The sequence below is a fragment of the Arachis stenosperma genome, chromosome 2, assembly GCF_014773155.1.
Source record: "Arachis stenosperma cultivar V10309 chromosome 2, arast.V10309.gnm1.PFL2, whole genome shotgun sequence".
NCBI classification, from domain to species: Eukaryota; Viridiplantae; Streptophyta; class Magnoliopsida; order Fabales; family Fabaceae; genus Arachis; species Arachis stenosperma.
In genome coordinates this window covers 109,564,322-109,581,363 of record NC_080378.1, presented here as the reverse complement: position 1 = coordinate 109,581,363, position 17,042 = coordinate 109,564,322, and the positions used below count along the sequence as shown (strand labels likewise).

General features: G+C 35.7%; 1 pseudogene; it reads right to left on the bottom strand.

Moving 5' to 3' along the window:
- Window positions 1-16,201: 16,201 nt before the first annotated feature.
- LOC130963444 (uncharacterized) lies at window positions 16,202-16,778 on the bottom strand (annotated as a pseudogene).
- Between the last annotated feature and the right edge of the window lie 264 nt (window positions 16,779-17,042).

Below are 17,042 nucleotides of genomic sequence, written 5' to 3'. Positions count from 1 at the left end.
TTAACTCCCAATCAGGTGCCAGTTCCGGCATTTAACGCTGGAATTTCTGTAAGTGACTTTGAACGCCGGTTTGGGCCATCAAATCTTGGGCAAAGTATGGACTATTATATATTGCTGGAAAGCCCAGGATGTCTACTTTCCAACGCCGTTGAGAGCGCGCCAATTGGGCTTCTGTAGCTCCAGAAAATCCACTTCGAGTGCAGGAAGGTCAGAATCCAACAGCATCTGCAGTCCTTTTCAGTCTCTGGATCAGATTTTTGCTCAGGTCCCTCAATTTCAGCCAGAAAATACCTGAAATCACAGAAAAACACACAAACTCATAGTAAAGTCCAGAAAATTGAATTTTAACTAAAAACTAATAAAAATATACTAAAAACTAACTAGATCATACTAAAAACATACTAAAAACAATGCCAAAAAGCGTACAAATTATCCGCTCATCACTGTATTAGCTTCTTCTTTCATGGAAGATTCACTGCTTAGGTACAGATGCTGATTTCTGGCAACTGTATCAATAAGCTCTTGAGCTTCTTCAATTGTTTTTCTCATATGTATAGATCCACCAGCTGAGTGATCTAGAGAAATCTGAGCTTTTTCTGTAAGCCCATAGTAGAAGATGTCTAATTGCACTGACAAACCCCAATTTGACGGTTTATCTTGTATTGAATTTAGGGGATTTTATCACCTTTTTCCCACATTTACCCAATGAATTAGCATGGTTTTGTATATTCTCCTTTAATTGTGCTTAAGAGTGAAAACATGTTTTTTAGGTCTTAAAATAGATAAATGTAATTTACCTTGATTCCATTAGATGCCTTGATATGTTTGTTAAGTGATTTCAGATTTAGGAGGCAAAGATTGGATTAAAGGAATGAAGAAAAAGCATGTAAAGTTGGAGAACTCATGAAGAAATGAAAGAACCGGAAAGCTGTCAAGCCGACCTCTTTGCACTTAAACGACCATAACTTGAGCTACAGAGGTCCAAATGATGCGGTTCCAGTTGGGTTGGAAAGCTAACATCCGGGGCTTCGAAATGATATAAATTTTGCCATATGTTGCTTCGCGTTCAGGGGCGCGCACGCGCACTTTGCGCGCGCGCGCCGATTCTGTCCGTGGCCCACTTTAATGAAATCGTCCCCAGCGGTTTTAGGAGCCTTGTGGGCCCAATCCAACTCATTTCTGATGCAATTTAAGTCAAGTATTGAAGGGGAATCAACATACTTTAGATATTTTTGATCATTAGCTTAGTTTTAGGAGTTAGAGTTAGTTTTAGAGAGAGAAGCTCTCACTTCTCTCTAGGATTAGGAATTAAGGTTAGATTAGGATCTCATAGTTCTAGGTTCAATTCAAGTCTCCTTCTACTTCTACCTTCAATTGATGATTGCTACACTTTGGTTCTTCTTTCTATCCCTATCCTCTTGTTGTAATTTCTCTTATTTTGTTTCTAGGTTTTGTAATTGAAATATTCTTGTTCTTTTGTTTTCTTTTGATAATGCAATTTGAGATAATTCATGTGATTGTGATGTTGTTGATTGTTGTTTTGTTAATTCTTTGTAATTGTTGGTTGTTGATTCCTTTTATTCTTACAAATAAAAATGCTTTCTTTCATTACCCTCCAAGTGTTTGATGAAATGCTTGAGAGGATGTTAGAGTAGGATTTTATGTTCTTGGCTTGAGAAGGTAACTTAGGATTTCTTGAGTCACTAGTGTCCAATTGATTGCTAGTTGATAGCCATTAACTCTAGCCTTCATCAATCCAATTAGTGGAAAGCTAGGACTTATGGACTAGGATTGATATAACTCACTTGACTTTCCTTTGTTAATTGATTTAAGGATGACTAAGTGGGATTAATCCTTGCAACTACCATACTTGTGGCTAGTGATAATGATGAAGACCCTTGACAACCAAATCTTGCCAAGACCATTTTGTTAATAAAGTTTTCTTACCATTTACTATTCATGTTTCTCCTCTAAAACCCCAAATATAACTCACAACCAATAACAAAACACTTTATTGTAAATCCTAGGGAGAACGACCCGAGGTCCAATACTTCGGTTTATAAATTTTAGGGGTTTGTACTAGTGACAAACAACTTTTTGTACGAAAGGATTATTGTTTGGTTTAGAAACTATACTTTACAACGAGATTTTATTAGTGAAATTCTAAACCGTCAAAAAATCCAATCGTCAAAATGGCGCCGTTGCCGGGGATTTGCAATGGTGTTGTGTTATTGGTTATTGTACATATGTGAATATTGTGAATAGTTTTATCTTTTGTTTGTTTCTTAATTTTCGTTAGTTTTATTTTGTTCTCTCACTATGAATTCTCACTTTGGCTTTGAGTTTGGTTCTAATTATGTTGTAGGAAATGTGCACCTCAATGATGACACTCATCATGGATGGAACCAACAAAGATGGGAGGAGCCGCAAGGAATTGATCACTCCTATTGGCAACAACCTCCGGATACTTATAGGTATAATTCCCATCCTAATGCATGTCAATTTAATGGCTATGATGACTCTTTTTGTGACACTCAACAACCACCATCATATGCCTATGAATCCTATCCTCAACATGAACCTCAACCATTCTCACAAGCATCTCCATACCAAGCACCTTCCTATGATCCATATCTACCAAATGACCAACCATCCATACCATACTTTTATGACCATTATGAGCAAGAACTTTTAGAACCACCACAACCCTATCAAGATGACTACCAAAAGCCACCTCAATGCACACAATCTCCACAATTTTACCAAGAAGAACCACCTTCCTATTATGAACCCTCTCTCCAAAATGATGAACCTTCCTACCCACCACAAGCCCCAATAGACGATTCTCTCACTTTGTTACTTCAAGGACAAGAGGCCATGAAGCGGGATACACTTGAGTTTGTGACCAACTTGACCAAGGTAGTGTCTACTTTAGCCTACCAATGCTTAAATACTCAAGGTACTTCCGTGACCCCATGTGAAAAGTCAAAAGAAGAGCAAAGCATGAAGGAGAAATTGGAAAGTTCGGTGGAAAGGGAGGAATCAAATTTTGTGTTGGAACAATTGGAGGAGCCTATGATCATTGAAGAAAAGGAAGAAGTGGCTGAAGATTTAGGAGATGTTGAAAGTCCATGGGAATATAGCATCATGGAGAACTCTTCCAAGAAGCTTGGTATCGATCTTGAGGAGGGTGCGCAACCTCCAAGGCATATCATCGTTGGAGACTTGGAAAAGGCTTATCAAGAGATGGATTCAATCATGGATGAATTTCTCTCTACAATGGAATCTTCTCCCATCGGACATGAAGTTGAAATTATAGAAGAGTGTGCCCAATCTCCCAAAGAAAACGAAAACGGCATGGTGTACATCGAAATTGAAGAATATGAAGAGGTTGATCAAGAGATGAACTCATTCATCAATGAATTTCTATCCAAAATTGAATCACCTCTCATTAGACAAGATGAAGTTCTTGAAGATAACACCAAGCCACGTAACAAAGACGATGGGGTTGAAATTGAAGAAAACTTTGAAGAGGTGGAAACAATTCAAGAGGAGCACAAGGAAGTAGACCTTGCACTGTCTAAGTGTGGGGAAGCCTCCCTTCCCAAGTTACCATCCAACACTACATTTAAGTGGGTAAAATTCTTATCCCTAAGCTTTACTTTCTCACTTGAATATGGTTTAATTGAAAATGATGGTCAACATAGAGCTCTTTGTAGAGTTAAGAGTAGGAAAGAGTTGTGTAGTGGTTGGAAACATCATTCTAAGCTCATGACGGTTGTAAGCTCAAGATTCAAGAGCGATGGTTGGTGTGAAACCAAATGGCATGGGTCTAGGAAGTTGTTTGGAAGCTTCTTTGAGAATTTTAAGGCCATACCACCCAAGTTGAATCATGATGATCAACTAGAAGATGGGTGTGAAAATAAGATATGGGATCCCGGATCACAACATGAAGACCAATTTTGGGAGCTCATATCTTGGGTAGAACTTTGCCCAAGTTTGGTGAAGATGGTTGGAAATTCTGTCAACCAATTGAGAAGCAAAGATCTTTGGAGATTCAAGGATGAGTACAAACATAAGCCACCATGACAATAAGCTCCTCAAATGTCCAACTTAAGGACTTAAACTAAAAGTGCTAGGTGGGAGACACCCCACCATGGTAAACTCTTTCCATACTCTTTTAGTTTGTTAATAAGTGAATTGAGTTGCCATTGTAGGTAGATTCTCATTTTCATTTTTATCTTTTGTAAATATTGGTAGAATTAGTTTAATTTCTTGTTTTTGTTGTTTTATCAAGTTTAGTTAGTAGTATAGTATGATGAATAAGGTTTTAGGGTGTTTTGGTAGCTGTTTGGAGGATTGAAAGGCTCGGATTGGTGTAAGAACTTAGAAAAATATTTTTTAAAAAAACAGAACACCATCCACGCGTGCGCGCACCTAACGCGTACGCGCACCTGAGCATTTTTCGACCACCCACGCGGACGCGCATTGTACGCGTACGCGTGGATGCAAAAAAATTCACCTCCAGCCAAAAACCCGAGAGTTAGGCCTGCACTGTGCGAACATTGGGCCTAAGGCACAAGTCTATGCACGCGTGCGCGCACCTGGCGCGTACGCGCACATGATCTTAAATTGGCAATGCGCGCGCACGCACACTGTGCGCGCGCGCGTCGATTGCACAATCTGCACTCTCGGTACTTTTACCCGAGAGTTGTGCCTGACTTGGGCCGACATTATGCCTCCGGCCTAACTCGATGCACGCGTGCGCGCAACTGGCGCGTACGCATCCTTCAACCAATATGCACATCGACGCGTAAGCACGCATGACGCGCACGCGTCGGTAAAAAAAAAAAAAAAAAAAAAAAAAAAAAGAGAGTTTTTTTTCTCCTCTTCCATTTTCTCTTGTTCATCACATTCGCATACTTCTACTCTCCCCATTTTCATTTTGTTTTTATAGCATGTTTTCGATTTTTTTCTAAGTGTCATTTTAATAATGGTGTTGAATTCTCTCACTCAATTGTTGAGAATTTCTTGCATTTGTTTTGGTGCTTCATGACTTGTTACATTAATTGTAATATTTGTCAACACACAAGATTAGTGCTTTAGTCCTTCCTAATTCATTACCCTTTGTTTTTTTTCTTGTACCGCTTCATCATTGAGTTAGGATAGAATCAAATGCGTTCATGCGTATCATTAATCTTGTTTGTGTCAATTCTTATTTGATCTTGATGCTCAATATACTCTCCATGCTTTAACTTTACTCTTGCATCAAGTATTAGTTGATATGCCCTTTGCTTATATTGTTTTCTTACTCACATGTTGTAGCTACCATGTAGTAGAGAACCATACTCTTATTTGGCATTAGCCCCCGCCTATGTTCTAATTGCTTTGATGTCTTTGTTATAGGCTTAATTTTCTTTCCTTTTCTTTCCTTTTAGGTTGGCCACCAAGAAGGAAAGGACTGAGAAAGCTTCTAAATGGGGCAACAAACAAGTTCATCCGCACGACCGTTTGAGGAACTCATCAATTGTAGCAACCCGTCCACCTTGCTCTTCTTTGCATGCACCGAGGACGGTGCAATCTTCAAGTGTGGGGAGGTCGTCGACCGATCTCCATGGGTAACAATTTTCTTTTTCAACACCAATGTTAGTTAGTTATTGCATTGCATGATAGGTTGCATGTTAGTTAGAATTTGTACATATTTTTACCACTTCTTCTTATTAGGACTACTTGGTTAGGGTGATGATTTCCTTTCCAAGAAACTGTTTTAGGGAACCCTACCAATTAAAACAAATTTTTTGTGGAACTTGCTTGAAAGAATTTATTTTGGAACATGGCTTTTGAGCTAAGAACACAAGCAAGTGAGATTTGAGCCTAATGGTGTGGTTACATCTTATAACCACTTATTTTTCCTTCTTGTGTGCATTATTCTTTTCCTATGATTGTAATCTTTGATTTGTTTGATTCTTTATGTCCATTATTTTGTGTATTCATGCATTTATATGATTGAGGCCATCATTTCATTAGCTCACTTACCCAAATGGCCTTACCTTTTATCTTCCTTTGTTAGCCAACTTTGAGCCTATGCTTAACCCACTTATTCTTATTTTAGCACATCACAAGCCTTAAAGCGGAAAATAATGAATGTCCTTTATTTGGATCTTTGATTGGCTTAGGCTAGTGAGTGTGAGTGTCATCCAAGAGTGGGAAGACTTTGGGACATTGGTTGGGATAAAAGGGTGTTTGTGTTTTGTATTTTTATATTGGGGAATTGGTACATACTCATGTATTGATTAAATGTATAGACCTTATGCATTGATGTTCTTGTGTATAGTTTGAAAGAAAAAGAAAAAAAAATGAAAAGAAAAAAAAGAAATAAAAGTTAAAAAGAAAAAAAAAGAAAAAGAAAAGAAAAGAAAATGTATATAGAAAAAAAGAAAGAAAAAGAAAAGCAATAAAGGAGACAAAATGCCCCAAAGTGAAGCTCAATAAGAATCAATGCATAAGTGTTGTGAAATGAAAAGAAAATGCATGAGTATGTGAAAAAGTGAGGAATGGGTAGTTAGGTTAGTACTTAATTGTATAGGTCATTATATAGGTTAGGTGGGAAAGTTTAAGTTAATCAAAGATTCAAATCCTAAGTCCACTAGCCATATATGATCCTACCTTGACCCTAGCCCCACTACAACCTAAGGAAAAGACCTCATGATAATTGTATGCGTGCATTGAATAATTGTTGATTGTTAGATGAAAAACAAATCTTGGAAAAACATGATTAGGGGAGAATTGAGAGAATCAACCCCAAACACCAAGTGACTAGAGTGCAAACACTCCCGGTGAGGGTTCGATGCTCAATTCCTTGATTCCCGGCTTTCATGAGCGTTCTTCTTGCAAGTCTACTTGAACTTCATTCCATACTTAAATTGGTAGGATTCATGAATCGTCATATGACCTTAGCCCTACCCGTTTATACATGCACTTGGAGGATTGATTTATTTTTAACCAAGTAGGTAAAACCATTTTGCATTTAGTTGCATATAGTTTAGGTTGCATATAGCTCATTTACATAGAATAGATGTTGATGCCCTTTGCTTTCTCTTGGCTTAAGCATGAGGACATGCTTGGTTTAAGTGTGGGGAGGTTGACAAACCCCAATTTGACGGTTTATCTTGTATTGAATTTAGGGGATTTTATCACCTTTTTCCCACATTTACCCAATGAATTAGCATGGTTTTGTATATTCTCCTTTAATTGTGCTTAAGAGTGAAAACATGCTTTTTAGGTCTTAAAATAGATAAATGTAATTTACCTTGATTCCATTAGATGCCTTGATATGTTTGTTAAGTGATTTCAGATTTAGGAGGCAAAGATTGGATTAAAGGAATGAAGAAAAAGCATGTAAAGTTGGAGAACTCATGAAGAAATGAAAGAACCGGAAAGCTGTCAAGCCGACCTCTTTGCACTTAAACGACCATAACTTGAGCTACAGAGGTCCAAATGATGCGGTTCCAGTTGGGTTGGAAAGCTAACATCCGGGGCTTCGAAATGATATAAATTTTGCCATATGTTGCTTCGCGTTCAGGGGCGCGCACGCGCACTTTGCGCGCGCGCGCCGATTCTGTCCGTGGCCCACTTTAATGAAATCGTCCCCAGCGGTTTTAGGAGCCTTGTGGGCCCAATCCAACTCATTTCTGATGCAATTTAAGTCAAGTATTGAAGGGGAATCAACATACTTTAGATATTTTTGATCATTAGCTTAGTTTTAGGAGTTAGAGTTAGTTTTAGAGAGAGAAGCTCTCACTTCTCTCTAGGATTAGGAATTAAGGTTAGATTAGGATCTCATAGTTCTAGGTTCAATTCAAGTCTCCTTCTACTTCTACCTTCAATTGATGATTGCTACACTTTGGTTCTTCTTTCTATCCCTATCCTCTTGTTGTAATTTCTCTTATTTTGTTTCTAGGTTTTGTAATTGAAATATTCTTGTTCTTTTGTTTTCTTTTGATAATGCAATTTGAGATAATTCATGTGATTGTGATGTTGTTGATTGTTGTTTTGTTAATTCTTTGTAATTGTTGGTTGTTGATTCCTTTTATTCTTACAAATAAAAATGCTTTCTTTCATTACCCTCCAAGTGTTTGATGAAATGCTTGAGAGGATGTTAGAGTAGGATTTTATGTTCTTGGCTTGAGAAGGTAACTTAGGATTTCTTGAGTCACTAGTGTCCAATTGATTGCTAGTTGATAGCCATTAACTCTAGCCTTCATCAATCCAATTAGTGGAAAGCTAGGACTTATGGACTAGGATTGATATAACTCACTTGACTTTCCTTTGTTAATTGATTTAAGGATGACTAAGTGGGATTAATCCTTGCAACTACCATACTTGTGGCTAGTGATAATGATGAAGACCCTTGACAACCAAATCTTGCCAAGACCATTTTGTTAATAAAGTTTTCTTACCATTTACTATTCATGTTTCTCCTCTAAAACCCCAAATATAACTCACAACCAATAACAAAACACTTTATTGTAAATCCTAGGGAGAACGACCCGAGGTCCAATACTTCGGTTTATAAATTTTAGGGGTTTGTACTAGTGACAAACAACTTTTTGTACGAAAGGATTATTGTTTGGTTTAGAAACTATACTTTACAACGAGATTTTATTAGTGAAATTCTAAACCGTCAAAAAATCGCCATTTTGACGATTGGATTTTAGGATATTTTTGAAAAAGATAAATTTTTTTGAATTTTGAATTTTATGATGAAAGAGAAAAACACACAAAAAACACAAGACTTAAAATTTTTAGATCTAATGCTCCTTATTTTCGAAAATTTTGGAGGAAAAACACCAAGGAACACCAAACTTAAAAATTTTAAGATCAAAACACAAGAAAGACTCAAGAACACCTTGAAGATTCACAAGAACACCAAGAACAAGAGAAAGAACACCAAACTTAAAATTTTTAGAAAACCAAGATAAATTTTCGAAAATTATGAAAAGATTAACAAGAAAACACCAAACTTAAAGTTTGGCACAAGATTAAATCAAGAAAAATTATTTTTGAAAAAGATTTTAAAGAAGAAGATACCCAATTATGAAGAACAACTACTAAAGCTCCAGCCAATTGGGCAGTAACTTCAATGTTGATTTTTTTTTTTGAAGATTAATATTTTGAAAAATCACAAGAAAAACACGAAAAATACACAAAACAAAACAAACCAAATATCAAACAAGAAAAATTGACAAGAACAATTTGAAGATCAAGGAAGAACAAAAACATGCAATTCGAAAAATTAAGAGACAAAGAAAAGCATGCAATTGACACCACACTTAGAACAAGACTCTAAACTCACGAAAAAATTAGAAATTGATAAAGAAAAATAATATTTTTAAAAAATTTTGAAAAGAAATTATCCTATCAGAATTTAATGACTCTATAACAACTAAAATAAATTGTTCCTAATCTAAGAAATAAAATATGTCTTTAATTGTTCAAACTCAACAATCCCCGGCAACGGCGCCAAAAATTTGGTGCACGAATTTGCAATCCGTACAACTAACCAGCAAGTGCATTGGGTCGTCCAAGTAATACCTTACGTGAGTAAGGGTCGATCCCACAAAGATTGTTGGCTTGAAGCAATCGATATTTATTTTATTAATCTTAGTCAGGATGTCAATTAAAATTATCACTGGGAATTATTAGATTGGAAAAATAAAAGAGAATAAAATCGTTACTTGTTGTGCAGTAATGGGGAATATGTTGGAGTTTTGGAGTTGCTTTGTTCTCTGAATTTCTGTAATGTAATATTCCATGCATGGAAAAGTGTAAAGTTCCCTCCATGGCAAGCTGTATGTAGGGTGTCACTATTGTCAGTGGCTACCTCCCATCCTCTCAGTGAAAACGGTCCAGATGCTCTGTCACAGCACGGCTAATCAGCTGTTGGTTCTCGATCATGTCGGAATAGGATCCATTGATCCTTTTGCGTTTGTCATCACGCCCAGCAATCGCGAGTTTGAAGCTCGTCATAGCCATTCAATCCTTGGATCCTACTTGGAATACCACAGACAAGGTTTAGACTTTCCGGATCCTCAAGAGTGGCCGCCATCAATTCTAGCTTATACCACGAAGATTCTGATTAAGGAATCTAAGAGAAGCTCATTCAATCTGATGTAGAACGGAGGTGTTTGTCAGGCACACGTTCATGGATTGAGGAAGGTGATGAGTGCCACGGATCATCACCTTCTTCATAATTAAGCGCGAATGAACATCTTAGATAAGAACACACACGTTTGAATGGAGGAATAAAAACAATTGCATTAATTCATCGAGACGCTGCAGAGCTCCTCACCCCCAACAATGGAGTTTAGAGACTCATGCTGCCAAAAGATACAAATTTCAGATCTAAAATGTCATGAGGTACAAAGTAATCCTCTAAAAGTTGTTTAAATAGTAAACTAGTAGCCTAGGTTTACAGAAAATAAGTGTACTAAGATAATTGGTGCAGAAATCCACTTCTGGGGCCCACTTGGTGTGTGCTGGGGCTGAGAATTAAGCTTCTCACGTGCCTGGGTCTGTTTTGGGCGTTCAACGCCAGGTTGTAACCTGTTTCTGGCGTTGAACTCCAACTTGTAACCTGTTTCTGGCGCTGGACGCCAGGCAGCAGCATGAAACTGGCGTTGAACGCCAGTTTACGTCGTCTATCTTCGCGCAAAGTATGGACTATTATATATTGCTGGAAAGCCCTGGATGTCTACTTTCCAACGCCGTTGAGAGCGCGCCAATTGGACTCCTGTAGCTCCAGAAAATCCATTTCGAGTGCAGGGAGGTCAGAATCCAACAGCATCAGCAGTCCTTTTTCAGCCTAACTCAGATTTTTGCTCAGCTCCCTCAATTTCAGCCAGAAAATACCTGAAATCACAAAAAAACACACAAACTCATAGTAAAGTCCAGAAATATGATTTTTGCTTAAAAACTAATAAAATTCTATTAAAAACTAATTAAAACATAATAAAATCTACATGAAATTACCCCCAAAAAGCGTATAAAATATCTGCTCATCAACAGGCATGCATCATATGCATTTATATGCTTTGCTTGGGTTTCAATTTGTTTTGGTTTGCCTAATTATTACACTGTTCATAACTGCTACCTGAACTATTTGCTGTAACTGCTACCTAAACCTGTGCTTTCTTTGTCTGTTTTGCCTGTGTTTGTCCTGGTGTGCTACTTTTGAGAATAAGCTTTGGTGCTGAATTGATGATTGAGTTAATTGATTGCGTGGTTAGTTTCTGATTAAGATTTTCTTATCAAAAAAAGAAAGGTTTTGGATTTCTAAAAGATTAAATATTGTTTCTTTGAAAGGGTTTTGAATGATTATCACTATTTTTAAGAGATTCGTAAGGCTATGATAGTCACTGAGCTTGAAAACAGTTTTCTTATTAAATATCTTCTTATGAAAATTCTGAAACTCCATGGTGAGATCGTGTGGTTAACTTCTCACCCCCTACAGCTTTACCTTTTCAGGAATCGGGTGAAGGAGCATTATGAAGAGTTATACTGTGTTTTGGTTTATACAATATTGTATTAATTAGATAATTTTTCTTCCCTCGTCTTTGTTATTATAATTTTATAAGAGGGATAGGAGTTGTATGTTTTATATGTATATTACGTTATAAGCTATTATGTAAGAAGTCTTGTATATGAATCTATGCCTGTTTGTTTTTTTTTAAGGTAAAGTATTTATTTCCGGTTTTCAAAAACAAATCAGCGATACGGTGTCGAGTCATAGGCTCCTATTTTAATATTAAGTATATAAAGTAGTCGTAATACTTCTTGCTATCAGAGTGGCGCAGCTGGAAGCGTGACATTCTGGTATTGAGGGTATTACATCAACCACCAAAATTCAGTAACTAGATTTCACTCCAAGCTTCCAATTAAGCTTCCAACATATCCAATTGCCTCATATCACATATATACATACACCTAACACATTTATCACAAATACATACCCAAAATTCAATACCCAAAACATGTGCTTTCTTTGTCTGTTTTGCCTGTGTTTATCCTGGTGTGCTACTTTTGAGAATAAGCTTTGGTGCTGAATTGATGATTGAGTTGATTGATTGCGTGGTTAGTTTCTGATTAAGATTTTCCTATAAAAAAAAGAAAGGTTTTGGATTTCTAAAAGATTAAATATTGTTTCTTTGAAAGGGTTTTGAATGATTAGCACTGTTTTTAAGAGATTCGTAAGGCTATGATAGTCACTGAGCTTGAAAACAGTTTTCTTATTAAATATCTTCTTATGACAATTCTGAAACTCCATGGTGAGATCGTGTGGTTAAGTTCTCACCCCCTACAGCTTTACCTTTTCAGGAATCGAGTGAAGGAGCATTATGAAGAGTTATACTGTGTTTTGGTTTATACAATATTGTATTAATTAGATAATTTTTCTTCCCTCGTCTTTGTTATTATAATTTTATAAGAGGGATAGAAGTTGTATGTTTTATATGTATATTACATTATAAGCTATTATGTAAGAAGTCTTGTATATGAATCTATGCATGTTTGTTTTTTTTAAGGTAAAGTATTTATTTCCGGTTTTCAAAAACAAATCAGCGATACGGTGTCGAGTCATAGGCTCCTATTTTAATATTAAGTATATAAAGTAGTCGTAATACTTCTTGCTATCAGAGTGGCGCAGCTGGAAGCGTGACATTCTGGTAGTGAGGGTGTTACATCAACCACCAAAATTCAGTAACTAGATTTCACTCCAAGCTTCCAATTAAGCTTCCAACATATCCAATTGCCTCATATCACATATATACATACACCTAACATATTTTCTCACAAATACATACCCAAAATTTAATACCCAAAACACTTAATCAATGAATTAGCTAGGGTTCTAGGATTCTCACCTTACACAAGCACCAAAGAAGCAAGATTGAACATTCTCCTCAAGCTAATTCGAGTCTAAACACCGGAATTAAACAATTTTCAACATAATTGCTCATAACTTTCAAAATCGGAAAGGAAGAAATTGGAACACAAGTGGTTTCCTTACCTAATTATTGATTGGGCTTTGTAGACGCTGCGGTCCCGTGGCCGCAAACAGTGCGACGATCGGAGCTCGGAGCAAGAAGTTATATGAGATTGAAGTGAATTCAAGGGTTTTAAAACCCTTCCTCACCTTCCCTTGTGTTCTTCAGCGTGGAGCAGCTTTGAATGATGAAGAATGAGCTGAGCTCATCTTGTTTTATGAGTTGGTTGGGCCCACAGTTTTGGTTTGGGCTTGGTCTAACCGGTTCGGTCCGTTTGGCCCAATCTTGGGCCAAATTCTTTGAAATTAGTGTCAAAATTCTTGTTTTAATTAGCTCTATCCTATTAAACTATAAAATTCACATTTTTAATTTCTTTTATTAAAAATTAATTTATTGATTAAGTATTCACTAATTTTACGGGGTTTACATTTAAGTGTGGGAGAATTGATGAGTTCGTATTTGATGATAAGTTTTGGCTTGAATTGGATAGATTTCATCCCATAAACTCACACTTAACCACCAAATAGCATACGTTTGTGATTTCTCTCTAGATTGGACCTAAATGAGAAAACATGCATTTTTGTGCTTAAATTGGTCATTTTAATTCCACTTTAATTCCATTTGATGCCTTGATGTGTTTGTTAAGTGATTTCAGGTCAATTAGGCAAAAATGGTTTGGTAGAAGTGGAAGAAAGCATGCAAGAAGGGAGATTTCATGAAGAAAACAAAGGAGAAGCACATAGTCAAGTGTGCGTACGCACAACCTCCTGTGCGTACGCACAAGTGGAAATCAGCAAGTGTGCGTATGCACACACTTCATTAATGAAGCACGTAGCTCGCGATTTTGAGGGCTTCTTGGCCCAATTTTGGAAGGCTGGAAGCTCATTTGGAGTGCTATATCAAAGGATGATCATTTCATATGAAGTAGAGCTCACTTTTAGACATTAGAATACATTATTAGGAGTAGGAGTAGTGTAGTTTAGAAAATGCTCTCATAGGGTTTAATTAGGTTTCATTGTAGAATTTTATACTTCAAGTTTTGATCTTGGATCTTGCTTATCTCATTGTAAGTACTCTTTAATTTCCCTTTAATTACACTACTCTTGTTATATTTTCTTTTGGTTCAAGTTACTTTGTTAATATAAACAATTTTGATTTCTTGAATCTTTTGTTTCTGAATTTGATATTTATGATTGCTATATGCTTGATTGAGTTTCTATTGTTGATACTATGAATATTTTGGTTATAGTTTTTATTATCCTTTGTAATTTACTATGTTTTGTTTTTATGCCCACAAAGTGTTTGTGAAAATGCCAACTATAGATTTTGAGTAGATTTTCACACCTTGACTTGGAAAATGAATTCCTAGGATACTAGAGTTATATCCAACATTTAGTGGTAATTCTTGGGTTGTTAGTTGGCTATTGTTTCCATTGACGCTAGCTTTTTACTAAGTTAATTAGTAAGTTAGCTAAGACTTATGGATTAAGGTCAATTATGCTTGCTTGACTTACTCCTCGATGTTAGGGGTTGACGAAGTGAGATTAACTCATCATAGTTGCCATAGTTATGGTTATGACGATGATAGGATTCCTTAATTTTCATTCCCAAGTCAAGGCTCTTTTATACAATTATTGCATTTTTCCTACTTTTGACCTTATCTTCTTTTTAATTGCATTAATTTCCTTTTTGATCATTTGTTAGTTCTTTTATTCCTTAGTTCTTTTACATTTTCCATTTTATACTTCAAAACTCCCGTATTTCACAACCAAGAATGTTCACCTAAGTTGCATGGTCCGAGGGAGACGACCCGGGACTTAAAACTCCTGGTTAATATTTGTTTTGATTGTGACAAACCTTTGAATTAAACTTTGATTGTGGGAATTGCTTGTCGGCCTAGACTATGCTTGCAACGAGTTCCTATTTTGTGAAATTTTAGACCGGCACTAATCCGCACATCACGACGCGGTTTGGATATGATGATTTTTTTTAAAAAAATCTGATCCGATCCAATCCAATTTCAAGCGGTTTGGATTGGATTGAATTTGCCATTTTATAAATTAAAAAATTAAATATATATATAACAAGTCTCAACATCAAAATTTAAGTAACCAACAATGACATAACAAGTCTCAATAATATCTTGAAAAACTAACAATAACATAACAACAGAAATAAAATTATAGGTTAGTTAAAATAAATAAATAAATAGATTTTGAACATGAAATATTTATTAAATAATAATAAAGATTTATATCCTCTAAATTTTGAATTTTACTTTATAGAGTAAAGTGTAATCTCTCACCATTTATTTCATAAGTGGGACCAAGAGAAAATATGAGAGAGAAATCATTCAAGGTGAGAGATCACACCTTACCCTCTAAAGTAAAAATTCAAAAGTTAGAAGATCAAAATTCAAAATAATAATATTATAGCACATTGTGCTGTTTGGATTGGATTGGATCGGTTATGAGAAATAGATCTGAAATCCAATCTGACCCAATAGTTTGCAAAAAATAGAATCCAACTAAATCTAAATTGGTATAGTTTTAATCGATTTTCAGTTTGGATTGAATTTAATGAGCGGTTTAATTTAGATCGGTTTGGATTTAAATACCCCTAGTTAAATTCAAATAAAATCTTTTATAGATAGTAACCCATCTACTGAATCAATAAACTAGTGTTAAATCCGTGCGATGCACGGGCTTATATTTAAATTTGACATGTTAAATTGAAAATAATATTTTATAATCATAAATTTTTTGAGTTTATCATTGTCATTATATAGTAAACGTACTGAATATGCTGTTTTATCTTTATTCAAAGTAAAATGCAAATGGAAGACTTTAAAGTCTATAACATTCTTGAACCATAAGGAAGTAGACATGAAAAAATAAGAACATATATAACTGTAATAATAGCATGTCAATTTTACACTAAACTTTATATCAAAAGGCTAATAAAAATTTATCGACAACCTAGTATCTTACTAACTTCATTAGAAAAGCAATTGGCATATGATGTTGTGCTCCCTGTTACACATTTCATCCTAAATCTGAAAATAGAGTTATAAATAAATTAGTTATATCTACAGTAAATATTTGTACAAAAGTGTAAATCATAACATGCTATTAAAATGAAAATAATATTATTCTTACCTAAATATTATTAAAAACTTCTTTGAACACGACATTTGTTGTTCATGACTTTGGATTGCCGTCTTCGTCCAGAATTAAAACCCTGAGGCCACTGCCACTCTTAACTCTCGACAAAGCAACATAAAGTTATCCATGGCTGAACATTGATTTTGGCAAGTAAATTCCTACATGTGATAATGATTGACCCTGACTCTTGTTAATGGTCATTGCAAAGCATACTTTTAATAGAAATTGTCTCCGTTGGAACTTAAATGGCAATCCTGAATTTGAAGGGATCAAGTTCATTCTTGGAATGTACAATTTATCTCCAATATTTCTACCGGTCACTACCGTTGCTCCAATTTACGTTGTTGCCAAGTTCGTTAACTATTAATCTTGTTCCGTTGCATAAACCTGAAGTCTGGTCTATGTTTCGCAGTAGCATTACAGCGACTCCTAGCTTCAAAGTCAACTTGTGATTGGGTAGTCCCGAACATTTGATATCATTTAGGAACTCTGGTGCAAAGCACTCTTGTTTTACATCTTCGTTCTCATCAGCTTGACATGTTGTGTCAGAACTCAAATACTCCTTTTCCATCCCTGAAAAGATTGTCAAGACAAAATCGTTTACCTTCTCGACACTCTCAAACGTGGGTGCAAGAATTGTCCTACTCTAAAAAATACCTATAATCTGACATATTTTGCAATAAATTTGGATATGCAAAGTCGACCAAATGAGAGAGAGGGTCATCAGTAATTGTAATCAACAGATCATCTGGAATTTCAACTTCTGATTCATCACCAATAACAGAATCAATATTTCCATTTCCAATATCTAGTATTCAATTAGCAAATCTCTTTA